The sequence below is a fragment of the Mus pahari genome, chromosome 4 (assembly GCF_900095145.1).
Source record: "Mus pahari chromosome 4, PAHARI_EIJ_v1.1, whole genome shotgun sequence".
In the NCBI taxonomy this organism is placed as follows: Eukaryota; Metazoa; Chordata; class Mammalia; order Rodentia; family Muridae; genus Mus; species Mus pahari.
In genome coordinates, this window is record NC_034593.1 from 60532629 (window position 1) to 60560589 (window position 27961).

The 27961-nt window shown below is 44.1% G+C and overlaps 1 protein-coding gene and 1 pseudogene across 1 annotated transcript in view; one reads left to right on the forward strand and one right to left on the reverse strand.

Annotated features, from left to right (window-relative positions):
• The window catches only part of LOC110319747 (IQCJ-SCHIP1 readthrough transcript protein), a 719522-nt gene that overhangs the window by 500329 nt on the left and 191232 nt on the right, over window positions 1-27961 (forward strand). The window lies entirely within an intron of this gene.
• LOC110320105 lies at window positions 24935-25117 on the reverse strand (annotated as a pseudogene).

Consider the following 27961-nt stretch of genomic DNA (forward strand, 5'->3'; position numbering starts at 1 on the left):
TGTGTGTGTGTGTGTGTGTGTGTGTGTGTGTGTGTGTGTGTGTGTATCTTCTGACCAAAGCCTCTCTTTCGTTCTGTGAACTTAAGCAAGCCTCTTAAACCCTCTGGGCTTTTTTATGAAAATGAAAAATGAAGCATCCAGCACATTGTAACTGCTTCATTAGTGGGAATCATTAGCTATCGAGTAGGTGACTAGACTTCGGTGTAAATTAACTTCATTTGCATCTCCAAGTGTGGAATAAAAGGCTACGGGTGACCTTCGTGTCCATCTTTTCGGAATAGACAACTCTGAAGCAGGTGACTGGGATGGAGCAGCCGAGGTGATACATAAATACCACACCTACATATCCACCACTGCCTAGTACTCTTTCACATAGGACAACATATAAGTGCCGAATCCTTTCAGCACTCAGTGATCTGTGGTAGCAAGAGGTAAGAATGCCACTCAGAAAGAAGGACACCTCTCAAAGAGACAGTGGGAAGCATGGAGTGGATGCCATAGTGAGGACTTTGTGGCCTTGGTCCTGAAGGACAAACAAGGGTCTTCCAGAAAGGAAGGACAGGAGGTGCATTCCCAACACAGGTCTCAGCTGACGTGAGGCACAGGCTATGGGCAGTCAGACTGTCTGGGAATAGGTCAGAGGTCTAATTGTGCCGCTGACAATGGAGGCAGAACACAGATTTAGTATGATGCGTTTGTACACCAAGCAAAGGGAAACAGGCATGTTACTGACGATCACAATGAACTCTGAATATCCATGAGGATTAATCGTGATCTCTCTTGTACAGACCCTGACATTGGATTCAATAGAGCCCCACTCACCTGGACCTCACAGCTCATCAGCACAGCCATCAGACCACTGATGTTTCTGACGCCGAAGCCCATGTACTTCCCTCTGCCCCCAGTCAACCCTCAGACTCCAGAGAGGCCCAGAGGAAGCTATGGCTCTTCTGATAACCCTACCTTTCATAGGCCCCTGTACCTCTAAGGTGACAATCCACTCACCAACCAAAAGCTATGTCACCGTGTCATCTATACGAACTCCTTCTTTAGCCTATAGAGTAGCATGGCATTCTGAGGTCACACGCACTTTGGCATGGTGACTTTGGGATAATCATTCAACTCCCACAGTGACTTGTTTTTTTTTGTCTGGGTTACCCGATGCCATCTCCAGTGGTTTCCCTGGGGAAACTTAAACCATGTGTAATATCCTCCAGCAGCACACGCGCTAACAAGTCCAAATGTGCTCTTTGTGAAGTAGCTGTCACCTTCATTAGCTCTATGACACACATGATAAAATCATGTGTGAGGCTCACAGATAAAGAAACCGAGGGTCATAGGGATTTATAAACCACTCGGCTACATAGCTGCACAATGACAAACATGGGACCTCAAGCCTGGTCCTCTGTTCCCAGGGCTACCTCTCCCCCACACCACCTCTTCTAAAGACAGCTTCGTTTTTCAAGTGACATCTTGGAGCCCTTAGGGACACATGGCTGTGTTACTACTCTGTCACATTCATAGTAACTGGGTTAAGAGTCATCTCTTAAGGACACACTCGCCTAAAACACACAGCAAAGAAATGGGTTTGTCTTGCATATCACACTTTCATTAGAAATCTATACACAGTAAGAGCCAAAAACATTATGTCACTCATAACGTTTCAATGGAATAAGTGTCAAAGCAACATTGAATCACTAGGAAATATACAAAAGTGACCACCTTCCAACAGAGACACAGATCAGTGACCCTCCCTCAACTGTCCAAGCTTCACCTGGAAGCCCAAGTCAGCCACCAGAGCACATCTACACACATGCCACAGCTACGTGTGTCCATTTCCTTTAGATAATTAGCCTACAGTTATTATTTGATAGTGATAATGTCTAGGCACATCATGCCCCGTTTACAGGCATGTAGCTAAGGCTGTTAGTCCCGCTCCGTGTGACTACAACCAAATCTGTCACACAGTCTAAGCTGACCAATAAATCCATGTCAAGTGGAGAGAATAATTTCAGAGATAATAAAAGGCAACCAGTTTAGATTTTTATTTTATTGGCAGACATTTCCTGCTGCCTGAATCTCGTTTAACTTGCTGGGACGCAGTGGTAAGCACCCAGAAGCTCCTAGGCATAGGTGCAGCAGTGGGAATCAAGAGAGCTATTAGCTTCCTGAAGACAAGCTAATTGTTAGGTCTGATGTTGAATTAATAAGTGCCATCCATAGGGAAGAGGCAACTGGAAGGATCTGAGGGGCACTCACTTGTGCAGTACATGAATGTGGTTGCTATGGTGATATGTTTGTTCTCCAGGAGACAGAAGTTGGAACATAGGATGCTTGGAACCAAGGATGCCATTATCTGCATGAAGCCCTTTGCATTGGCTTACAGCTATGAAGCTTCTGAGGTCACAGTAAAGGCTGTTTTGGGTCCAGCATTGTTCTGGCAGAAGCAGAGGCTTCTGGGTTAATGCCATGAAGTCTGGCAAATGTTTCAGTAGCAGAGCCTGGCTCACTTCCTCCCACTAGAAAGGACTGCAAACTGCCTGCCAATTCGAGGAGGAGGTGATCAGGAGCTCAGAAAGGGATCTGCAGTTCCAGTTGCATCTAAGACACAACTAGCAGGGGCACTCAGCTCGATCACCTCGCCCATTCTATAACCATAATAGACAGGTCCCTATACTGTGGAGTCATTTTCAAATATGATGCTGAAGAGCAAGTTGAATGTATGAGAAATATGAACATTGACACACACACACACCATCACACACACACACACACACACACATTCTACTGGTTATACAGTCTTAAAATGCAAATCTCATATAGCATTATACACACATGCATGTGTGTGTGTTTGCATATGTGTACACACACGTGTGTGTGGAGAGAGTCTCGTGCATATGTGTGCACACAGTATGTGTGGAGAGATTCTCATGCATATGTGTGCACACGTGTGTGTGGAGAGATTCTTGTGCATGCTCAGTTCTGAGGAATGGAGGAGAGGCTGATGCTCTGCTTCAGGCTCCCACCACAATTCTAGTGCAGAAATCTCTGTCTCTCCGTGTCATCACCTTCTTGCCTCTTATAAGCTGAACTGTCCTCAGCTGATGACTGTTCTCATCTAACTCCTTCCTTGGGAAACCTAGTCCAGTCTCTAAGCTTTAACTCTGCCCAGCTCCAAATAGAGGTCTTTAGTTCAACGTTCTGCCCAGTTCTGGATCCATACACCCAGTTTCTACTTGGATGTCCACCTGATATCATAAAGACTGTTCCTCTTAAAGTCCTCCCATCTCACTGATGGAGCCAGTGTACTCTAGAACAGCCAATGCTCTTAGCCATAACTGATGAGCCATCTCTCCAGCCCAAGTTTCAACTAGATTTGGAATGTAAATTTTATTTGATCAGACTTTAGCCATAGTACTTTTTTATTTTCTTTTTGGTCTTGGTGGGTGGGTGGATGGATGCGGGTGGGTGGATGGTTGGGTGGGTATGTGCAGTCGTGCACGCACCTGTGTGTGTATGAATGTGGGATCCAAGGTTGACATCAGGTGGTTTCTTCCATAACTCCCCTCCTTATGTTTAGACAAGGCCTCTCAGTGAACCTGAAGATCGCTGATGGAGTAAATGGCTAATGAATGGGCTCCTGGCATCTGCCAGTCTCTGTCTCATGGTGCTGAGGTTTCAGACATGCAGAACCTCCCTAGTTGTTATGTGGATCCTGGAGAGAAAAGCCAGTCCTTAAGCTCGAAGAGCAAGCACTTTTCTTACTGGGTCATCTGGACAGCACCAGGAGGCTACCAAGAAAGTGTCTTCATGGCTGTTCTGCATTGGCATGTGTCTGGGCTTGATGTAAAGATTCCAAATGCTGTGGTGATCCAGCTATTGAGGGAGCTTCATGAGGTCAGACCAAGCATGCCTGCCACCCTGCTTGGGCCGGTTACGGTCAGACTAAGTCATTTAGAGTATCACTGGGGTAAGATGAGGCATTCAGTATTTCTTTTTTTTTTTTAAGTGCCTTTGTTGTTACTTTTGTTTATATTTACAAAACTGAAGGCTGAGCTACTTTCCAACAAGGCACTGCTTTGTGAGCTGTCAAACCGCACGCCTTTATTTCTAGTTGCTACCGTGAGTTCTGATAACACCGTTCATAACAGCCGACTGAGGGTACAGACTCTCCGGTCTCTAGTTCATCAAACATCAGTACTGTGCTAATTGTGTTAACAAGGCCGAGAAGAATGAACTAAGAATCTAAAAATAATATCCACACTAATGAGTCACGATGCCTTTTGTGGTACCGCATTATTTTGGGGTGAAAAAAAACGTGAGGAATCCAGAGGAACGAAAGTCATGACATATTAATGATTTCAAACATGTGCTGAGCTGGAATTGGCAGAACAGAAAGTGTCATGAATAATTCACATAAGGCGTCAATTGTTTTTCCTTCATGCAAAAGGTTAAAATGTAAAAATGGGGGAAGGGAACACAAGGAAAGGTGGGCTTGTGTGTTACTGCGTCCTGTGATCCCCTTACAGTGGACGGTTAATACAAGTTCAAGCAACGCAGTCACCATCAAGTCAGTCCAAGGGGTGATACTGAAATCCCTTGACAGCACACTTAGCTCTTCCTCACTCTGGAAGCTGCTGGAGAAAGTTAAGGCTATGTATTTGATACCCGGTGAGTTTGAGCCTATTTTTGAACTCATATCTCCAAATCCTGAATGCATAGTCCGTAGGAAGAAAGGAGAAAGGAAACAGTATTGAGGGCTTTGGTTTAATCCAGTCTCTGCTTATCTACACCATGCAAGCAGCCTCACCAGGGAGTATGGGGCTGCATCTGAAAGGATGCTCTAGCTGATGGCAGCTGTGAACCAGCCGGTGGCACAAACCCATAGGGTCACCTCTTTGCTTTAATATGATCTGTGTTGGCCTTTTCCTTGTCTTAAGCTGCTTTTGAAAGCAAAACTGTAATACAACAAAGAAAATAGCCCCTAAGCCAGGTGTGGTATGCACAGCTGTAATCCCACCACATGGAAAGCTTTGGCATGTGTGAACAGCCTGAACTGTGCAGTGAGATCCTGTCACAATACATTAATTAACTCATCAACAGTCTACTTTAGTTGTATATATGTTGTCATGAGTTAATATGTGCAGAATTAAATTTCTGTCAGACCTACATGATATATCTGTGTTGTGCAAATAGAATACATTGTGTGTATTATAAAACTTGTAATAAACACAAAAAATTAACTTATAAGGAAAAAAAGAAGACCAGGGCTGGAGAAGTGGCTCAGTGGTTAAGAACACTTGCTGTTCAATCGTGAGGACCAGAGTTCAGGTCCCAGCATCGACATCAGGGAAGTCATGACCATCTGCAACTCAAGAGCCAGAAAATCTCAAGTCCTCCTCTGGCCTCTGTGGGCTTGGCACACATGCATGCATACATCCACATAGTCACATGGACATAGACACACACACACATAAAAATAGAAAATAAAAACAGATCCTTAAGAAAATTTTCTGCTGAATTCACATGGCAACTCTTCTCAAATTCTTCATTTACATCTGGAGGCTTCAGCTTCCTGTGTGGCATGAAGATAATAAAAGAACCTATCTCTCAGGACTGCAAATCAAGTGATATATTTACGTGTTTATACAGACACCCACCACCTGACTAGGTTGCTAATAATTGGTAAACACAATAGCTATTTTCCTTGCTTAGATGTTTCATCAGGTGGAAATATACATATTAATACAAATATATCTTTCCTGTTAGTACTGTGATATTATGTATTTGTTTATGACATATAAGAATATATTTATATGTTTATTATTTATATGTATATTTATGTACATATATTTATATATCTGCTTATGATATATAGATATGTCATAGGTAAATATATCACAGATAGTATAGATGATAAATGCTTTAATCACAGTTTTCAATAGTTTCTCATTAAAAAAAAATCAAAAGTATCCATCACATTAATGCATAAAACGTGTAAAATAGAATTGCTTCAGACCTCAATTTTGACAGGCCTGAAACATTTTCCTTACTTTTAAAATCACTAGCTCAGAGTGAAAAGACAAAGCTTACACTGGACGGTGTCATGGATTTCATCATTTGGATTTATCTGTGTTTGTTTGCTGGCTGATTTGCTCCTTTCCTTGGAGTTTAATGGAAGCAGGGAGCCTTGCCCAGCAACCTGCAGGAGAAACAGTGTTTCACTCTACTCTCCGCTCAGTCCAGTGCCCTTCTCCTGCAGCAACATCAGCAGCACTGCAGAGAGACTGGCTCCTGTAGGGAGGGGCCGAGAGACAGTGCTTTAGTGTGCATTTACTCAGTCAGCAGAATACTTGCGTTTCTCCTGTTAATAACACAACAAGACTCTTTTCCTATTTACCTCACAAATTGCTGTCTGAAAGGGTTCAGAGTAGCGTAAAATGTATGAAAATGTCTCTGGTGCATTTTCAAAGAGGACGACCACAGTTCCTTTTCAGACTCACTTCAGTGTGGGAATGAAAACCTCACTTAATGAAAAACAGCGTGTTGCAAACGTATGTATATTAGCATTAACAAATTCAGTACAGCTTCCAGGCTGTATGGCAATTGGGAGAAACCTAACACCAATTATGGGAATATGGCATTACGGAGTCTTTTCAGGGGACTGGTTTGTCGCTTTGCCACATGGAATGATGCTGTAGGGAAAGGTACGGTCAGAGACCCCCTGAGTGGGAGAAAATGTTGACAGGCAAGAACTGAGACTAGAGAGAATCTGAATCCTGATGGATGCCAGCTGAGTGCACCAATGACCCCCAAGTTGTGGCTTGGAACCAGGAGTGGAGGCCAAATCTAAATCCTTCGTTTTATCTCAGATCTACAGAATAATAACTCTGGGGTAGGCTCTGCTGTCTCCTTTACAGAATCACCCAGTCATTCTGCTGCTTCGGTTCTCGTGGGCTGAGAGCATACTCAAAGGTACTGTGCAAGCCTAAACCATGCTAGCCCAGCCAAGCAACAGCACCTCCTACTATAAGGACTGACAGCTGAGATCCACCCAAACCAATTAAGCTGCTGAGTGAGACAAATACATCGAGCGTTTTCTGAAAGCCCACCAGGTCACTGTAAGATCACTGTAATGCAGAACCAGCTTTGATGCTTAGACTACAGGTTCGTAACAAGCAACAAACCAATCGCAGAGAGAGGGTGACGCCGAGTTCTCTCTCATTTCAGCCTGATTATGTTCGTCTGTAATTAACAACATCTTCTAATGGCCAAGACCAGTTGTCCATGAACTTGGTAACAATGCTCCATGACTGTTGATATCAAAAAGTTCTTCTTTCCTAAGTAGCTTGAGGTCCACTTGTGTTCACACAGACCAAGTTGTCAATTAGCCAGGCAGAATTATTGGGGTATGGAGGTGGGGAGTGGACAGCTATGAAACTAAATAAAATATTTGCATTTTCCCTTATGAGTTAAAAAAAAAAAAGTAGCTACTCCCCCAACCCTAGGTCCAGTGTCATCTTTATTCATCATAAAGCCTTGGGCATCCATGGACTGAGGAATCTAATACTGATGAAGTTCTTATGGTTGGGGACTTATCTCAGAAGATGGCGGTAGAGTCCCAAGATGGTTTATAAGCTGAAAATCAAGCAGACCAATAACTGTCCCCAACCATTCCTTAATGAAATGGAATGAAAACCAACCCCCATCCCCCCAGTCCAGTTGCCCACACTCCTTCAGAATTCACTACACAGTGGGCTAGCCTGCTGTCTCTCTCTTCCTCCTTCCCTCCATCCTTCTCTTGCTCATCAGTAGATGGTTGGTTAAGTGTTGCCTTCAGACACTCTCACAAGTACTTTATGTACATTATGTCTGTGAATCACCATCACATCCCACCAGGCAGGTGTTAACGCCATGATGGTCCCCATTATACTGCGGAGTCCAGATTAGGATGCAGTATTTGCCCCAGAGTCATACCATCCCCCTGCTTCTGTAAGCCAGCTCCTGGAGCACTGTCTGCGTAAGACTTTCCTTACAGCTGATACGCCATACATAAGAACATCCTAAACGTGCAAGGTCATGGGAGATATCTAGATTGGTTATTCTCACTGTGACAAAACTCCTGGTTTAAAAAAAATCACTCTTGAAGGGAAGAGTTTAATTTAGCTCATGGTTTCTGGGTAAGGTCTATCATGGCAGGGAAGGTTCAGTGACAAAAGCATGAGGCAGCTGCAGTCAAGAAGCAGATAGCAACAGATGCCGAGGCTAGCCCAGAACTCCAGGCCACAGAGCAGTGACGCCTTTAGTCAATCTAGAAAACCCTTCATGGCCATGCCCGGCAGCTTGTCTCCTGGGTGATTGATTCTAGGTCCTATTAAACTGACTCAGAATTAAGCTTCATCTGCACAAACACACACAGTCTAAAACGTTAGCAGCTCCTTCAGCATCTCCAGGCTTTCCTTCTGGGGGATAAAGCAGACTCAATGAGGGAGTGGGCTTTTACTCAGGAAGGTTCTGAGATGACTAGTTGCCTGCTCAGATTAGCATCGCCCTTGTTCCCCCTTTCTTCTCTGATCTCAGCTGCTGCTAAATCTCCTTGTAACTGTGCAAAGGAAGTAGAAGAGCTCATTTCCAGCATTTCCTGGGACTCTGTGGAAGGACACAAGGAATCCTGTTGCCTAGGGAGAGAGACAAGAGCCATGGCACACCTCCGTGTTCCACGGTCACCTCCCTTTGAATAGCTCTGACTCCAGCCCACTAATGAAAAGTGGAACGTGGTGACAAGCCCAGTGAAACCCTTGAACCACTTTGCAGCAGTCTGCACAGTGAGCAGCCCCACAGACTACAGAGCAAACGTCAGCCCTTGAGTTGCGCGACATATAATTCACACATCCATATGTGGCAGTCCTGATAATTGTCCTTGAGACTTTGCCACAGCAAAGAGAAAGCAAAGTGCTATACACACACTGTTTCCAGGACAAAGCAGGGGTTGAAGACCCTGTTATATTGTAGTTTTCAGAAATTAAGAGTGCATTCTGCCCATGTTTAGTTCCCAGCATCCGTGTCAGGCACTTGTGATGCATTCATAGCTCCAGCTTTAGGATTTCTGACTCCCTCTTTTGCCCTCCAAAGGCATCTAAACTCACATGCACAAACGCACACACACAACTAAAAGTAAGACTAAAGACTTTTAGAATTATCTTCATAAAATAATAGGTCCTTATTTATTTTCTTGACCGTTACAAACTTGTGGGAATATATACATATGTGTACATGTATGTGCATGAATAGAAATGCTGTGGAAAATATAAACTGAATTATATATATGGTTTCCTGGGTCATACCTATGTGAATGGCCAGCCAGACTACAGCCTCAGGTCTGAGCCTCAGGTATATGCTATATGGCAGGGCACAGGTAATGCTGATGTGCATGGTGATAGTGGTGCACACAGCAACCACAGCCTCAGGAGGCTTCCATGAGGAGGACTGTTTGAAATGGCTGGGTCCAGAGCCAGAAAGACTCCCAAGGAGAAGAACCCGTAAAGGGGTCTCACGAGAAACAGAAGATCTGGGGCCACAGGAGTGGGAGGAACACGTAAGGCAATACTTTTCAGCTTCTCCAACCATGGCTCTCAGTGAGCCACATATCAGCATTCATGCATGCACATGCATGCATAAACACACATATACACATCACACACACATAGACACACATAAACATACACATGCGAGCACTTACATACTAATGTGGAAATGCACACATGAACACATACACACATATATGCAAAATTAGGCATGCATACATGCATACACATGCATATGTGGACATGTATATAGAGACACACATATATATAAATGTGCACACATATATACAGTACACGACAACAAGAACAACAAGAACCCAATGGACGTATTCCAAGCTGCCTCTCACTCCACTTGGGGTGTAGCACTCTGATGGTATTATGATCAACCCAGTTCTTTTGTTGAATGCTGTTATGTTTCAGTTTCAAGAACACTGCTTTATGGAGGAAAACAGAGAGGAGTTTTGGCAGAGGGTAGGACCTGGGTCCAAGCCAGTAAGAAATTATGATCAGTAGTAGCCAAGTGCCTGGCTCAGCAGTGGACCATATCAATGACCCACTAGCCTTATCCATAAAGCCCTTCTGCCCGTGCAGAAGAGGTCCTTAAGAGACTTATGTTAACCAAATGATCTGTCTTCACTGAACGGAAGCTAGTTGGCTCACATCCTCAGGCCTCTGGTGGCCCAGCCTAATAGTCCAACAAGGATTCGTATTCTCACCTGACCTTACAATAAAAGCCTTTACAGGAGAGAGCTGAAGGTTACACACTCTAATAGGGCCAAAGCATCAGGCTTCTCTAAGGGAATTCTCTCAAGGAAGTTAGTGTCTGGGTTGACATCAGTGGGAAAAAAACTACTTCCTAAAAATAGCTCAGGCTATTACATAGATATTCTAGAAATGCTGCTCTGTCAACGGCAGCTCCTTCTCTCTCCTTTCTTGTCCTGCAGTAGAAAACTGCGGGTTTTGTCTCCTCACTTGGTGCGACCAGACTTTGGAAGTTAAAATGTCAAGGTACCTTTTACTAGCAAGTGAATCTAAGGGAATCAGTTCAGGACTTAGCCAGACACTAAATCCTCTTCACAAAAGAGATTTATTACCCAGGAGGGCAAGCAGTGGGGGACTCTGCAAAGTCATACCAAGGCAGCAAGTAGCAAGCAAGTGAGGTTTTTTGTTTGGTTGTTTGGTTGTTTTGTTTTGTTTTGTTTTGTTTTGTTTTGTTTTGTTTTGTAGGCCTGAGTTTTTAAGGAGAAAAGGGTGAATCTGTGCTAGGGTGAGTTGGTATGTCCTGATTGGACATGTTAGTTGAATAATGAAATGTAATTGTTGGACCTTGGTGTTTCATCTCAGGAATAAGTCGGGGGTCAAATAATGGAATGAACCCTGGGAGCTGGCTCTAAGAATGCTATCTGATGGTTTTTAGACAGGGAGGTGGAAATGAGAAGTAGGACCAAAACCTGTCGATTCCATGTTTGGGGCTGTGTTGGGAGAAGTTTAAGAGTAGGCTCTATCCTGAGATTGGCAATTCCCAGGCAAGGTGGTTGAGGATCCCCTCCTCTCAGCTTTTTGCCTTTGCCCCTGGAGGACCTGGGCTCTAACCCCAGATGAAGGCTACAGGGAGACAGAGGGGGAACCAGCTGCTCCCAGCTCTATCTTCACCCCTGGGGCAAGCTGATTTATGTTCTGACCTTCCATTTCTTCTGGAAGACTAGAATAATGATAAATACCTTGCAGTAGTGTTATAAAGGTCAGACACAATGAACGTAAAACAGGAGGGAGCCTGTCGTTCGGGGTGTAGAGGTGCTGGAAAGGCTCACAGTCACACTTGCCACTATAATTTCCATGGTCAAGGTCTGATTGACAATGGACTAGGAAATGGATAGAGACTATAGTTACCATGACTCATTGTGTGCATGGTGCCTTCTACCCACCTCAATATATACTGGAACAGTAAGGAGCCAGTGGCTACACAGTAGGAAGGTCCCCCAAGGAGGACACAATATATTTGAAGTGGTAGCAGTCAAGTCACAATGTGACATGCGCAATTTAAAAGGAAGGTTGAACAACTGACTTCACTGTATGCTACATTCATAGGTCTCGATTTTCCTACATTGAGAGACCCCTCCTTCCAATCCCTATAGGACATAGAATTGTTTTCACTGTCTCCAAATTCTTCCCAGCCCCTCACTTTGCTCTGTTTCGAGCACACCACATTGGATGCTTGCCAATGCCTTGCCATGTAGGATTGGATAATCCTGCGACTCTGAATTTGATACTTGGGTTCTGCTTGAGACGTTTCTTGATAGTTAGGGCTAAAAAGCCAACACAGAGGCTCTTTGCAAAAGAAGCATGCAGGGGTCTATCTGCAAGCCCAGAAAGAAGTGTGCCAATGCCTTTCAAGTCAGATGGTAAGGGGTTCCTGCTGGGTGACGCACCTGAGATCCTGCAGGAACCATGAGTCAGTGTGTCCACTGAGCTGTGAACTCCATGATAAGGGCCTTTTGGGGAAAGGAGATGCATCAGTCCATGAATTTTGCACAGATAAGAAACATTCACTTTGAAGATGTCAACCAAAACTCAGAAAATGAGCTGATATGGGCCAAGTTTGCTGTGCTTGAAAGTAAATTCTTGATTATATAAATTCATTAACTTTTAGATTAGACCATTTGTGCTATTAAGATAAGCAGAATAAACAAACTCAACACAAGGGAAATCTTGGACAGCTTCCCCCTCACTAATCCTCCTCCTTCTCTTAGTGTTCTGAGACAGGGTTTCATATAACCCAGACTGGCCACCAACTTGCTATGTAGATGAAGATAACCTTGAACTCCTGTCTGAATTCTGTGGATTATAGGTATGAGCTCTCATACATGGTTTACATGATGGTGGGTATGGAACACAGGGTTTCATGTATGCTATGCAAATAATCTATCAAATGAACCAAACAAATAGCCTTTGTTCACTGATATTTATTTATATATTTATTTATTTATTTATTTATTTACTGATTTATTCATTCATTCACTCACTCTACATCCCGATTGTGCCCCCACCTCAACCTTCCTTTCCTCCCAGTCCCATCCTTCAGATTCCTTCCCCCATTACTCCCTCCCTTTCTCCTCAGAGAAGGGGAAGTTGCTCTTGGGTACCACCCAACCCTGAGACATCTAGTTGCAGTAGGCCTAAGAGAATCCTTTCCCACTAAAGCTCAACTAGGTAGTCCATTTCAGGAAGGGGATCCAATGTCACTCCACTCCAATTGTTAGAGGAACCACAGGAGGACTAAGAAGCTACACATCTGATACAAATGTGAAGGGGCTCTTAGATCCAGCCCCTCCATGCTCTTCGGTTGGTGGTTCAGTCTCTGTGAACTCCCATAGACCTAGGTTAGTTGACTCTGTAGGTCTTCCTGTGGTGTCCTTATCCAACTTGAAACATATCCCTTGTAAGATAGTCAGTTCCTTGATGCTATTAATGATACTCTGCTCTGCTTGCGGACAAAGGCCTAGCATAACTGTCTCCTGAGAGGCTTCATCCAGTAGCATCTGGAAACAGATATAGAGACTCACAGCCAAAACATAGGTAATTCTTGGGAAGTCCTGTGAAAGAGTTGGGGATAGAGCTGAGCAAGCTGGAGGAGTCAAGGTCACTAACTTCCAATACCATCAGTTATATATCAGAGCCTGTACATACATCTAGTGACTTTGAATTCATTGTCTTTCAACCAGTCTCAGGAGAAGAGCACCATCATTGCTGTCTTTCAGCTTTTACTAATGTTTGATTGGACTTAATCTATTGGTCAGGGCAAGATGAATACCTTCTTTTGCTGTTTAAAATTCAAGGACTGATGGATCAGGAGCTACATTTCTACCATGCTGAAATCCTTCTTTTTGGTACAGAGAGTCATATTTCCTTATGTCTGTGCAGATTATATAATTTATATGAGCAAGTATATTTATTTTTCTATGAAAAGAATTTGCTACTAAGCCTATAAAATGTCATATTTGATGGGATATTAAAAATGAAAGATATTGGACATCTACTGCTACTTAAGTCCTTCTTAAGGACTTCTACTGCTACTTCTTCAGCCAACACTTGAGTTGTGCTGAGCCTTCATCTTGGCCAAACCCATTCTCCCTGGGGTCCAGATATGACAGGAGACATAGCACATGGCAAAGATGTATTGAGAAAGAGCTTCAAAGATGATGGAAAACCACCAACCAGTTTCCCTTACTCAATAATCATTAAGAATTCTAAAGTTATAGCATCTGGCCTTTCCATGAGCCCAGGACATATGCTCATGGTCATGCATATCTGCCAAAAGAGGTGGTTGTGTTGAGACTTGAACACCATGCCAGGTTTTGTGTTCACAAAAAGCCTTTCCCTGCAGACAAAGCAGGCTCTCTCCACTGATATCGCCAGCTTCATCCTACCATGCATTCTTGCACAATCTATTAATACTGTTTATACTCAGCCATTTAGACTTACAGAGGCATGAGTGAATGCAGAAGGACCTAGTGAAGCCTCAGAACCCCTTCCCATGTGAATATGGAAGACTCTAGCCTTCTCTGAGTCCTGGCCATTTACACTACTTATCCCCATTGACTCGTTTTGACAGTCCCTTAGGTCCACACTTCTTATGGTCCGGCTATCTTTTGTTTACACTTAGCATCCATGCCTCTTGGCATGAATCTTTCTTCTCTTCTTCCCTTGTTCAAATCATTGTGCTCCATAAACCATCTTCAACAGAAAAGACTTTTAGTGTGATTACTGACCTGAAGTTGGCATTCTCTAGGTCAAATATAATGTAATTTTGTTTAATCTCAAGTTATAGGTTAACTTCTGAGCCAGGTTGGCGCATGGAGCATGGCGTTCCTGTCCAATGTCTTCTACTAGTTAGACTTTAACTGTTTCTCCTTAAAATGATCACTCAAGTTTTTGACTTACTCCAATGAGCCATCAGTCACATATCTTTTATGGGACTGGAATTATAATTTAGAAAACACTTCCAAGGGAGTTGGAGAGTTGTCTCAGTGGTTAAGAGCACTATCTACTCTTCCCAATGATCTAGGTTTGATTCCCAGCAACCACATGGAAGCTCACAACCATCAGCAACTCAAATCATACCCTCTTCTGGACAACTCAAGCACCAGGAACACATGTGGTACACAGATATACATTCAGATAAAACACTTACACACAATGAATAAATAAAAAATTAAAAAAAAAAATACGTTCAAAACCAATGACCTCCTGGGAAGGACAGTGATAAGAGCCAAGAGTCAGAAATACAAGGGCTGATTTTAAGCTGGTCCCATTTTCCCAGCTGGCCCCCACACACACTTTCCAGGGAGCCAATTACACAGAACTAGAGCACTTGGTACCGAAAGGAATTGTATGACCACATAAACTAATTGGTTGACTAGGTGACAATTATTCACAACAATCTCCCTTTGGCAGCTGGAGTTTAGACAGATATACTCTATAGTTGTGACTAATGAGATCCTCAGGTGTCACCAAAACCTGGTTGCACATAGGACTACAGAACTGAACTTTGAAGGTCATCACCGATGTTCACCAGCATTTCCTCTTCACGGCCAGCTTTACTGTGTGGCAAGGCTGCTGGCATAGCATTTCCCAATGGGCTTTACAGACAATTAAGTGCACAAGTGTATGTTAAGAGCAGAGCACAGTCATTGGGACCAGGCAAGCACTCAATAATATTAGCAGTTGTTATCTTCTCCTTTATTCTGAAATGACAATGGGAGTAGAGCAGATGTCTCTGCCGCTGTGCAAGGCAGCATGTTCACGTGAGTACTACTGCTTTGATGTTACTTTACTTCTCAGTGGACGAGGGCCAGCGTGGAAGACCCGCAGGCTCAGCTTGCAGTCTGGATCAGACACTTGTTCTGTGAGCAGTGACTCTCAACTAGTGGCCTCCCCCTCCCCATCCAAATCAGGGGCATTTGGCAAGGTCCACTGACATTTCTCTTTGCCACAATTAGTGTGAGTCTACTGGCACCAAGAACACAGAGGTCATCCCATAATGTAGAGTTTACCCCCGCAGCCTCTATCATGTGCATCACATTGAGAGGATCCATTCCAGGTGAGGCTGGGCATTGATGCCAGTGCTGATAGAAGGGTGGTGATGGTAGAGCTTTCCACGCCACAGGCTTCAGTCATGAGCAGGGAAGGGAGACACGTAGGCTTTTTTTGCCTCTTGGAAAATAACTTGATCGTAAAGGCTTCATTCTTATGACTTCGACCCTTCTCAAGTTATCCACAGCAAACATTGAAAACAGATTCTATTCTGCTAGTTACTCGATGATTGAGACACCACTTTTCTGTGTTGACTGAGGTATAGCTTTCATGGGGAACAGGATATGTCTGAGCATATGTATTTTAGACACAAGAAGATACAAGTGTCTCAGCAGGCTGAGGACAGTAGTACCACACCAAAACATGGGATGCTCTATTATACCTCAGCACCCTCAAACCAAATTCAACTTATCCCTTTATCCTACCACCTAATCCTCACACTTCCGACTTCCCAATCCTGATCTACATTGCTTCTCAGACATGTGGAGATCAGAATTGCTTTGTATATGGTTGTAGTTATCAAAATCTGTAACTAACACTGACTTGACAAGTTCTCATGGGGCACTTCTGTATAGCCCCAGGAGATGAAATTGTCCTCTGAAATTTAGCAAAACCCTTCTTCCTTAATAGAAATAAGACATGTCTTTAAAAATGCAGAGATCTACTTGTTGCTTGCCATAGGGTAAAGGCAAGGATAATGATTATATGTATGTTATTCCCCACTAAGAAGTGGCTTAATATAAAAGACTCCATGTGGAGGTTTCATTTGACTTTCATTCACTGAGTGTGCTGGCACATGCCTTTAATCCCAGGATTTACAAGACAGGGGGAGGCAGGGGGATCTCTGTAAGTCTGAGGCCAGCCTCATCTACATAGTAAGTTCCAGAACATTCGGGATTGTAGAGAAAGAGACTGTCCCCCCAAAAATTAAATAAATGCATCTTACATACTTTCCATATTCAGACACTATTGTGTGCCTAAAGACATAACAATAAAGAAGCCACCATCCCTATTGTCAGGACCTTCCCTGTGCATCTCTCTCCTCCCGATGCCTTTTCTACCTACCACCTGGGAGGCTGAAATCAGTTTCTCAGTCATTTCCAGGGACTCATTCAACCTACCTAAAACAGACTTTCTATGTCTGACGAGAATGCTTTCTTTGTCTATCAAAGTCATTTCCACATCTAAACCATCAGCAAATTCTACCCCAAGCAATGTATGCTCTATACTTGTGGCAAATCCACTCTCTTTCCCCCACCCACTCCCTTTCTATGTACACATATATAATTTACAAGCTCCTGTAAGGCAGGCCCACCTATGCTATGACCTAGTACGGGGTATATTCTCAATCTGAAGAGAGACACTAAGCTAAGTTGCTTTCATTGGGTGTAGAAAGCCCAGGAAGCAAGGAACAGAAATACCCTAAGAGGAGCTCACTGCCCATGTCTGTGCCGGACACATCCAGCAGGGATCTATACCAAGGCTTGGAAAAAATGGTTTTTGAAAATTCAAATACAAATATTTGGTGCTTACTCTGTAATAGACTTGGCCACACAAGGCAGGACCTCAATCTGGTCTTTTAGGTATGGTCTTTCAGGCACCCAGCAAGCACTTGAGACCACCTAACCCTAGAAAAAAAACTGGATTTGAATTGAGAATAGGAGAAAGAAGGAAGCATAGATCATTTAAGCAAATTCACTGATCAGTACATGAGAAAAGTACCAAGAAGAAAACAATCAAGAAGGAGGAGGAGAAGGAGGAGGAGGAGGAGGAGAAGGAGGAGGAGGNGAGGAGAAGAAGAAGAAGAAGAAGAAGAAGAAGAAGAAGAAGAAGAAGAAGAAGAAGAAGAAGAAGAAGAAGAAGAAGAAGAAGAAGATGATGATGATCACAAAAACTAGGCCACTTTCTATTATAGTGTGAATCTAGAGCACTTGGTTTGATGGAACATGACTCTTAAGCATATTGGCTTAGCTCTAACTGGCAATGATTCATGAAGTAAGAACAGGTACAAAAAAGACAGCAAGAAACTCTATCAATGCAGCAGGACCTGCAGAACCCAAGCTGGGCACACCTTTGTTCCAACATCAGGGAGAAAGAAGAGAAAGATGCTACTGGCAGTCATCCTGCATCAGACCAGAGGAGCTGAGAACTGAGCCCTTTACATTGACATGAGCTTCTTCTCAGACAGTCAGTCTAAAGCAGGGCATCAGACAGAGGTGAAGTAGGTCTAGGAAAGTGGCTGCTGTGTTTTTAGAGAAACATGGGCAGAAGTGTTGAGCTCCTACTCTGACACAGCTAGGTATCTCCTGGCAAAGACTGGGAGACTCAAGATTGCAGGGCAAGCTTCTTTCTATTCTACAGAATCCCTTGTTTGCTGAGGCTAACAATAAGAGGAAGACAAAGGCATACATAAATAATACACTCTTCGGGGGAACAAAAGCACAGCTGTGCATATATGCCAGTTCGTCCCAAAACACTCACAACGCTGCCAGCGTGCCATCCCCAAAGGAGCCAGTGGGCAGATGAGCTCACGTGTGAATCAAATTGTGCTTGCTCTTTGCTTCTCGCACTCTTAGAACAGTTATCATACCCAGGAGACACAGAGTGTGTGTTACCACACGATCTTTCTGGAGTACTCTACCAAGAGCCAGGAATCTGTTCTCTAGGCCTGCATGAATGGGTTTGGACACCATAATGTTGGACAAGGCAGGGTGTTTTCTCATCTCTGGTAAGGACAATTCAGGAATAGCCCTAGCTTCACTTGGTAGCCAGTACAGTTACCGTCACTAATGTTCTCCCTGGGACACCAGAGAAAAAGAAAGTCCTTCCTACCCAGCAATAAAACCCTGAACACAGATCCCTGGAGGCTGCCCTCCTGTACCCCTGACAGAAAATTTGTAGTCGTGGCTAAGCACAGAACAGTGTTCTGTCATTTATAATGAAATTGAGGTTTTTCTTTGGCCATGGAAGGTTCTAGGAAAGTTTTTTTTTTCTATAGTTCTTCCTCTGAAAAATATTCTTTCTAAGAAGTATATTCTTCCTATGTTCCCTCTGTCTGCATCAGGGTTGAGGGACATTCATTTGCCCTTTACTAGATTATGCTACATATAAATAGGCCTGCTCTGCTCATGTCTTGAAATATCTTCTAATCATAGCTAAATACTATTTACCAAGTTTAACTCATTGAGTACTTCAGAAACGTGTACGTCATTGTTAGAATAGATGTCGAAGCAATGGCCACTGTGAGGTTATTTCTCCTAACATAGACTATTATCAGATTGGCCTGAGCAGAGAAACAGTCTCTTCTGATCTCTTCAAACAGTGAGCACTTCTCTGAAATGCCAAGTCGCAGGGTGGCTGTCCCTGGAGCAGTTAGAATGCCCTATTGTCAACTTTGACTGGATTCAGAAACACCTAAAAGACAAAATTCCAGATGTGTCTATGAGTAAGTTTCCACACCGGTTTATGCAAGGAGAGGAGACATGCTCTGAAGGCGGGAAGGACGGTCCTGGGGGCTGAATACCAGCAGTCAGCTCTTTTATTTTCTAACTGTAGATGCAATGTGACCAGCAGCTTCGTACTTCTCCTGCCATGCCTCCATGACAAACTGCACCCTCAAACTGCAAATCCAAACAATCCATTCCTTCTCCACATGGCAAATATTTGCCATGAGAAGAACACTGTGGGTATTAACAGACATGTTATCATTACCTCTAAATGTGGGCTGAGCCTCCAAAGTCAAGTACAAGCCCCCTCTCCATTGGAGAGATCCATCCCTAGCCACACTCCAAGCTGCATACTCCCCTGTGTATCAAGGGGTCTATGGGTCTTATCTACCTATATCCCCTGGCTGCCCTTCTAGGTGATGACCCATGCCCTCGGACCCTAGGATTCTCTATTCAAATGACCCTAGCCAGCACTCCTAGCTCACAAAGGCCCTTCCCCAGTAGCTTTCCCCAAGGGCAGACACTGTCACTAGTGCACACTCAGAAACCTAAGGAGGATCCTAGACAGAACTTGCACGTACAGTAGGCAATTGAGGGCATCCACGTGTATGCTCACAAGACTCCAAGGTATGGACGTGAGGAGAGAAAGGAGCAGTCTAGAAGATGAGCGGAGCTAAATTCTTCCTACCAGCAGCACCATACTCTGTAGGAATTCCAAGGAGGGTTAGAATTCTAAGTCTGAGCCTAACCTCCCAGGTATTTTTATGTACTGGAATATATTTGTTAGGATAAACTGTTTGTGTATCTCAGGCTAGTTGCAAACTCACTATGTAGCTGAGGATGAGCTAGAACTCTTGACCCTCCTGCCTCCACCTGTTAATTTATTTGTTAACATTTAATATATGGCCTGATTGACAAGTTCTAATCCCTTCTGCAGGCTTCTGCCTGTTCCCTGTGCTGGGGCTCCTCGGTGTTAGAGAAATTGGGCAGCCAGGGGCATCTGCTCTGCTGCTCTGTGGGCATGCCTCCAGCCATCTCTTCGAAGCTCAGGGTTCCTACTGCCCCATCTGTCACTGTCTAAAGCCAGCTTTGAGTGGACCTTTCCAGATGGATTTCTTCCTCTTTATTTAACAAAGCCATCAGAGCTCTAGGAAATGGGTTGAGCGACACATTGAATCTTATCAGTCTTTAATGTATATCTCATCTCTTTGAGCACGTGGCTTACATATGCTATTTCCATAGTACCCAGAGTTTTGACTTCAAAAATGGCATCCCTGCGTAAGCCTGAACTCTCTTAAATTGTCCTTGGCTCCCCCTTGACACAAAACTCTGTTACCAAGTCCTATTTCCACACTGAAGATAATTTTTCCAAGTAAAAGAAAAGCAATCTACAGAGTCTGATTTACACTAAAGTGTGGACAATTGGCAACCACCCTCTTCATTTCAAGTACAATTTACTATTTCACAGAGTTCTGATTGGCCCGGCAAGGTGTTTCATGCTTGCAGTTCCAAAAGTTAGGAGACTGAGGTTGGGAGTCACAAGTTTAAGGGCAGCCTAGAATATGTAATTAGACTCTGTCAAAAAAAAAAAAGCTTTGATTAAATAAAGTGAATAAATTCAGAAGATGGTAGCTATTATACATATATATTGAGAGCAAGATGGGTAAGAATTTTTACTATAATGGTAAAACATTTTATATTATTGATATTAATAAATATAGTTACAATTTAATTATATTTAAGACCAACATAGTAAAATATCCCAATAAGAGAATGCAAGATAATTATAAATTTCACTGGTTACTTACTGAACCAGGGACAGGAGCTGACAAAACCCAGGAAAGACTTGCACGTAGTCTGCTGCCCAAAGGATGTTACTGATGAGCTACTTCCTCTAATCCCCAAGTTAATTCTCAGAGTATGAGTTCAGGAAGTTGTAATTAAATTTACATCACAACCCTTTCCATTCTTCAAGCCTATAGGAAGGTGATTATAGCCCCCAGAGAATTATTTTTAAACTTAGAGGAGACAGTTTATTGGCAAATATATATTATGAAGAGGGAAGGGATCCCCAGTGGGACTTCGAATACATCCACTACCTTTTCAAAGACCGAAGTGGATGGAAGAAGAGAATTGACTTCATCTTCCCTACACAACAGAAGTGCTGTGCAGATCTGAAGTCCATAGCCTGTGTGAGCGTGAGCTTGCTCTGGCTTTGAAGGGAAGAACAGGCAAGATGCAGATGCTGTGACTCCACAGTGGTCCTTATTTGTCCTCAGTAACGAAGGCTGTGTCTAGGTAGTTGGGGGTGAAAAAAAAACAAACGTTTTGCCTCACCTCACTCTCTCTCTGTCTGTCTCTGTCTGTCTCTGTCTGTGTCTCTCTGTCTTTCTCTCTCAGCACACACACACACACACACACACACACACACACACGCACGCACGCACGCACGCACACGCACACGCACACGCACACGCACATGCTACGTATCCATGATTTTTTGAGATAGGATCTCATGAAGCACACAGGCTGGCTTTGAACTTGCTATATAGTTGAAGCTGATCTAGAACTTCCAGCTTCCAAGTGTACAGTTAAAGGTATATGCCATGTCTAGGCTTTACCCACCCATTTCGGAGACATAGCAGAAGAATTTGGAGGAGCTCCATCTGACTTCACCATAGGTGAGCCAAGCCATCACCCAGGAGTGTAGAGAAGGCTGACTCTTTCTAGTATTGCATTCCAGAAGGCAAAAGCAAAGAGAGTTCCTTCTTTGTCTGTTTCCCAGGGGACCAGGTGGGAGGACTCAACATTTTACAGAAAGTGTACCCGGTGTCCGTGACCCCAGATCTCAAAGGCAACACCTTTCTCATCCCCTTGCTGGCAGCTGCCTCTCCCTGCATCACACCCAGCACACTTGCGACTTAGGGCCTTTGCGCCTGCCACTTCCTTTCCTAGGAGAGCTGCACCTAAAGCCCCCCTTTCACCCACCCATTTTCCTGCAGGCTATCAAATTCCACCTTTTCCCCGGGGCTCTGTTGTGCGAATCTTCTCCCTTCTTTGCTTTATTTTCTCCTTAACACTCGCAACACAGGAGCACATTGTGAGTTTCTCCCTTAACCAGTTTCTTATACCGCTTCCCATTAGAGTGTAAACTTTGTGTGGAATTTAGTAAACCTGCAATAATGCTCTTAGAAAAACCACTTAGCAAACGCGTTGCATGAACACCATTGTCGCTTACTACAGTAACTAGCATCCTTTGGGGTTTCCCACAGAACCTCAGGAACAGCAAGATCCAAGGAACTGCATCTGCCTGTTGCCTTCTGAATGCTCAGTCTAAAATACAGATTTTTTAATGTGTCATTTCTATGTAATATCAACCAAAAATCGCATATCTTAGATATTAACCACTAGAACTGTGGGCATGTGATCCACGGATGCTCAGTTTTACCTTTGAGAAAGTAGCAAAGTCCTGAGCCCATCAGAGAACAGGCCACAGCAGGTAGTCTGCTACAGGGCTGACAGTGATTGGTGGACTGATTAGGGGGGCGGGGACTGACAGTGATTGGTGGACTGATTAGGGGGTGGGGGGAGAATGAAGAGCTAATGCCCTCTTACCCGCTTTCCTGGCCTGCTTGCTTAGCCTGCAGGCTTACCTGGGGGCTTGGGAATGCTGCAGGAGTTGGGGGCTGGGACAATGGAATGAGTGTGGAGGAAGTTTGGAAGGGAATATCTGTGTGATCTTCTGGAGATAGACCAGAGGGGAAGGGGGCCGGGGGACTTGCAGGTGGTCTGCTACAGAGCTGGGGTGAGACTAGAGATGGGTTTGGAGGGTGGGAGGAAGATGGGAAGAGAAAATCTGCAGTTACCCTAACTGCTTTCCCTGGCCCCGTGTGGCCTGCAGCTTCCCAGGGGATTCTTGCTGGAGATGGGATCTAAGATAAAGGGATGAGTGTGGGGGAGGGGAGGCTGGAGGAGAACAGTCTGTGTGGGTGGGCCAGCAGTGGCAGCAGGCAATCTATTACAGAGCTGGGGGGTGGGGGGGGGAGTTGGGGGTGTGTGGGTTTGGAGAAGAGGAGGGAGGAGGGGAAATCTGCACTTAGCCTACCTGCTTCCTGGACTGTAGGTTCCCAGAGAATGAGAAAAATCCGTTTTAATAAAAAGAAAAGGGCGATCAAATTCTCAGGTGGCATTTCTGTATTTACTTTATTATGAGGCTAATAACATAAGTAGCAGAATTTTTTTATAGACTTTGGCGAATTCATCCCTTTTTGCCTTTTATATATTTTTAGTTTTCAGGTTAGAGATTATAATTTAATTTCTACTTGTCCTTTGCTTAAGATCTACAAATCCCGCTTGTGTAGAAGTCCAATACCCATTACCTTCACCCTCTGGGAAAGGGAGACATTCCTCTTCAAAAAGAAAGAGGGCGGGGCATGAGCAGGTGTCAGAGAAAGCAAGAGTCATTAACTTACACAGAACCTGCTGTACAGGCACCAAGGGCGCTTGAGAACCTGCCTTGGCGACCCCTTCCTGAGCGGCTCCCATGCTACCTTGCATGCTGTGAGTAGTTGCCCTGCATGGATTTTGTATCCTGCAGATATACACAGGTATGTATCACCTAGACGAGGGTGGAGGGTGTGGGCTAACCCAATGTCCCTGACTCCTTCAAGAGTAAAGACACCCCCCCCCCCCAAATAATGGCAAACACTGAAAGCTGGGCAGCTTCCCGGGTTGTTCCCACTTCCTGCTTACATTCTAGGTGATACATACCTGTGTATATCTGCAGGATACACAATCCATGCAGGACAACTGCTCACAGCATGCAAGGCAGCATGGGAGCCACCCAGGAAGGTGCCACCCACGGCAGGTTCTCAAGCGCCCTTGGTGCCTGTACAGCAGGTTCTGTGTGCGTGTGAACTTCATAATCACAGTATGGTATATGGAAGGTTTCTGCTAAGCCTTGAAATGAGAAGCCCTTCAGTTCACCATGAGGTGGCCCCCGAGCCCGTATTGCAGAGCACAGCCAGGGTTCAGAAGAAAAACTGTGGCTAAAATACAAGGGCCTGTAATGCTCAATCAGGTGGCAGAATCCAAGCCCTGACCCGACCTGGATATCAGGGCTTTCTTTGGCTGCTGGTGCCACTGTCTCTGGCCAGGTTCTCCAGAAAACGGGCTCTTCAGAACCAAGACGTGTGCTGCCCTGAGACTCCTGGTTTTCCCTGGAACCCAGAACCACAAATCTGCCTTCTACAGCACCCACTGCTGTCGCAATTTATCCCCCATCTGTGAGAGCACTCTCTTCATAGTGTATATCTTCTCCATCTGCATAATACTTGGGCTCCATCCCACTAACCTGGAATTTGAGGGTGTTAGAATAAAACTGCAAGGCTGCTCCGATGCTCTTCCTGACGTGCAGGAGTACAGACTTAGTGCTGAAGGTTTCCATCATGACCAGTGAGGTCTGGTCTATCATCTGTGCCAGGCTGAGGCACCGGTGGGAGCCAGCGAGAAACATCTTCAGGATTTCCTCTCATTTTGGCCACCAATCTTCCAATCGTCGTCCTCAGCGACGTAGGAGAGCTGGGATAAGAGAGGCCATGATAGGCATAGTAGTTCATCTGGTAGTTCTGAGGAAGGCGAGGAGGCTGCGGGGTTCGTTGCATGCTCATCAGGTAGGTCTTCTGGCCGAGCAGAGCGTGTGTTCCTATGGCAGCGGATAGAAGCCTGTCAGACTGCAGAGAAAGGATGCCCCAGGGGACACTGGACACCAACACGGTTCTCTTTCAAACAGCCGGGACATCTAAACAGAGCTCACACAAGATGAGGAAGATCTCCTGCTGTCTTCCGTTTCTTTTTGATGATACTGTACAGAACTTCGTCCATCCTTGTACGGATGAGATCCCAGGAGTGTCAAAGGCGAATGACGACCAAGCAGCCCTCCTCCGATATGACGGCCTGCCAGCTGTCATTCAGATGTGGGAGCACGTGAAACATTGTGAGTGGCCCTGCGCTGCTGGCCACTGCGCGCTGCCTCGTGTGGATCCACAAGCCCCACTTCACAAACAAACATCCTTTTTCATATCATATCATACCTCTTTTCATGTGGCTACAATTAGAGTGTAGATAATAATTTTGAATTGTAGGCGGTTTTCCCCCTTTTTCATCTTTAATGATTCCTTAGAAACATCACACACATTTTCGCAGTATTTTTTAAACTCATGTTTGTTCCTGAATAACAACTTGCAGTTGCTTGCAGTTCAGGAAAGTTGCCCTTCTTCTCTGCCGGCTTTCTCATCTTTTCAATGGGCTTGTTAGGGGTTGGACATTGATAAAAATATTCCAGTTTCATTCGCATAACTTGGTATTATCCCAGTCCCACCCACAGTCCTCTTCTCTGGACACTTTAGCAAGTGAACTATACCGGGACAGGGGACAGGTCGGGGAAACCTGTTAACATGCTCATCTTCCTCTTGGATGCTGGGCTTGGGATGTAGCTCAGTTGGTAGTGTTTGCCCAGCATGTGCCAGGCTTCATCTCTAGCCCCACGCAGATGAGATAGAAGAGATGGAGACCCTATCTCCGTAAGTAAATCAAATGTATTGTTCTTTAATCAGTTCAGCTAAAAGCAAAGGCCTAGAAAGTAAACTCGAAAGAAATAAATTAACTGTAGAGCATGGTTCAAAGGTCTAGCCCGTGGAAAGCCCTCAATAAAAATTAGTTTCTTCCCTTATCCTTTCCTGTGGTAAATAGAAAGTGTCTACATAAAAGACACCTTCTCCTGTTCAGTAACAGCTACTGGAAAGGTTGGCTTATGGGGTGGCTTCTGTGGGAGGCAGGGCTTTGGAACAGGGAAACTGGCTGCCACTGCTCCTCCAGGTACAGCTTGTGCACTTACATTACACGGCTTCATGTGAGAGCGCAATGATGTTAAAGAGCTGCAAGTTTACATGGTGGGTGACAGATTCAAAGTGGAGAGTGTTAGTGCAAGTGCTGAATCTTTGAGAACTCTGAATCTTAGAGGAAAATGGAATTTGGTCCATAATTCCGAATGGCAGGATCCCAAACACCACAATTCTGAATGTTAGAACCCAAAAGATCAAAAATCCTAAAAATATATTTATAGAAAAATATAGCTTTAAATTTTTATTTTTTTATTGTGTATTTAGTATTGTTTATGTGCATGTTTGTATGGCATGTTCACAGGTGCGTGCAGGTGTGCGTGTGCGTGTGCGTGTGCACATGCGAGAGAGAGAGAGAGAGAGAGAGAGAGAGAGAGAGAGAGAGAGAGAGAGAGAGAGAGAGAAGGCCAGAGGTAGGTGTCTGGCGGACTCTCTAGCTGAGCCTGGAGCTCTCTGATTCAGTGAAGCTAGCTGCCCAATAGACAGCAGGGATCTACCTGTTTCATCTCCTATCTCCACAGCCCTGGGATTACAGGCACAGACCTCTGTGCCAGCCTTTTATATTGGTGCTAGCAATCCAAACTCAGGTCATGAAGCCTATACCACAAGTACTTGGTGGACAGAACCATCTCCCTAGCTCCTCTTTGTTTACAATTTTTAAAATATCATTAAAATGACAAAAAGAATTTATTGACATATGCATTCATAAACACAGACATATATACAAAATGAAAATATATATTTTTAAAAATGGATGAAAATGCCATCATTAGCCAATGTGAAGAATGTGGAGTTTTTAATTACTTTAATTTTTCTAATAAAATATCGATTTTTGCTATTGTTTTGTTATAAGGCAAACAGGACTCTATGGTGAAGGAGTGAGGGAGCAGAATTATGCAATTGGTTAGTCATAGTCACAACTATCCTATGTATAATCAAAAAATGCATTAACCCTGTCCCTATGATTACCTTTATATCTCCTTTATATGGCAGTTTTCCCTAATGAGAAGTAAGTCAAAGCCACAAAAATCTTGAAAGAATTTCCGTGTCAGGATTTCAACAATTAAAATTTTAATTATCTAGGATTAATATTTTTCTAAAAATATCTGGGGGTTCTTCTCTTTTAAGATTTCACCTTTCAGGGTTTGGACTTTTTAGGATTAAATCTGCCTAAAGGAAACTATATGTCTTTTTTCTAGAAATTCTTTGGACATATTATCATAAGCATGACTGGAATCAACAACTCATGACCGGAGCTAACTAGACAGAGGATGGCATCTCAGCCTGATGTGGTGGTTTAAGTATGCTTGACCCAGGGAGTGGCACAATTAGGAGGTGTGGCCTTGTTGGAGTAGGTGTGACCTTGTTGGAAGAGGTGTGTCAGTGTGAGTGTGGGCATTGAGACCCTCCTCCTAGCTATTTGGAAGGCTGTCTTCTCCTGGCAACCTTCAGATCAAGATGTAGAACCCTCAGCTCCTCCTGTGCCATGCCTGCCTGGACACTGGCATGTTCCTCCCTTGATGATAATGGACTGAACCTCTGAACCTGTAAGCCAGCCCCAGTTAAACGTTCTTCATAAGAGTTGTCTTGGTGGTGGGGTCTGCTCACAGTAACAGAACCCTAAAAACCCTGACCCACTCCATCTAGTTCTGACAACTAGGATTGCTTCTGGCAATGCACTGCTGCTATAAAAGTTCATCAGGTAAAAATGTAACAGCCAACTTCCAAACCAAGGTTTCGTTTGTATAATCCACTAGTGTCTTCGGCCATAAAGCTGACTCAGGTCAGCCAAGAAAGCTAAGGCTTCATGTGGGTTCTAAGCATACTTTTCAATATACAAACCAGATGATCCAGTCTGCATCCCCTGACCTCCAGCTCCACCCTAACCCTCACCCATAAAGCCAGTATTATCTCTGCTATAAATCATTCAGGTTCAGAT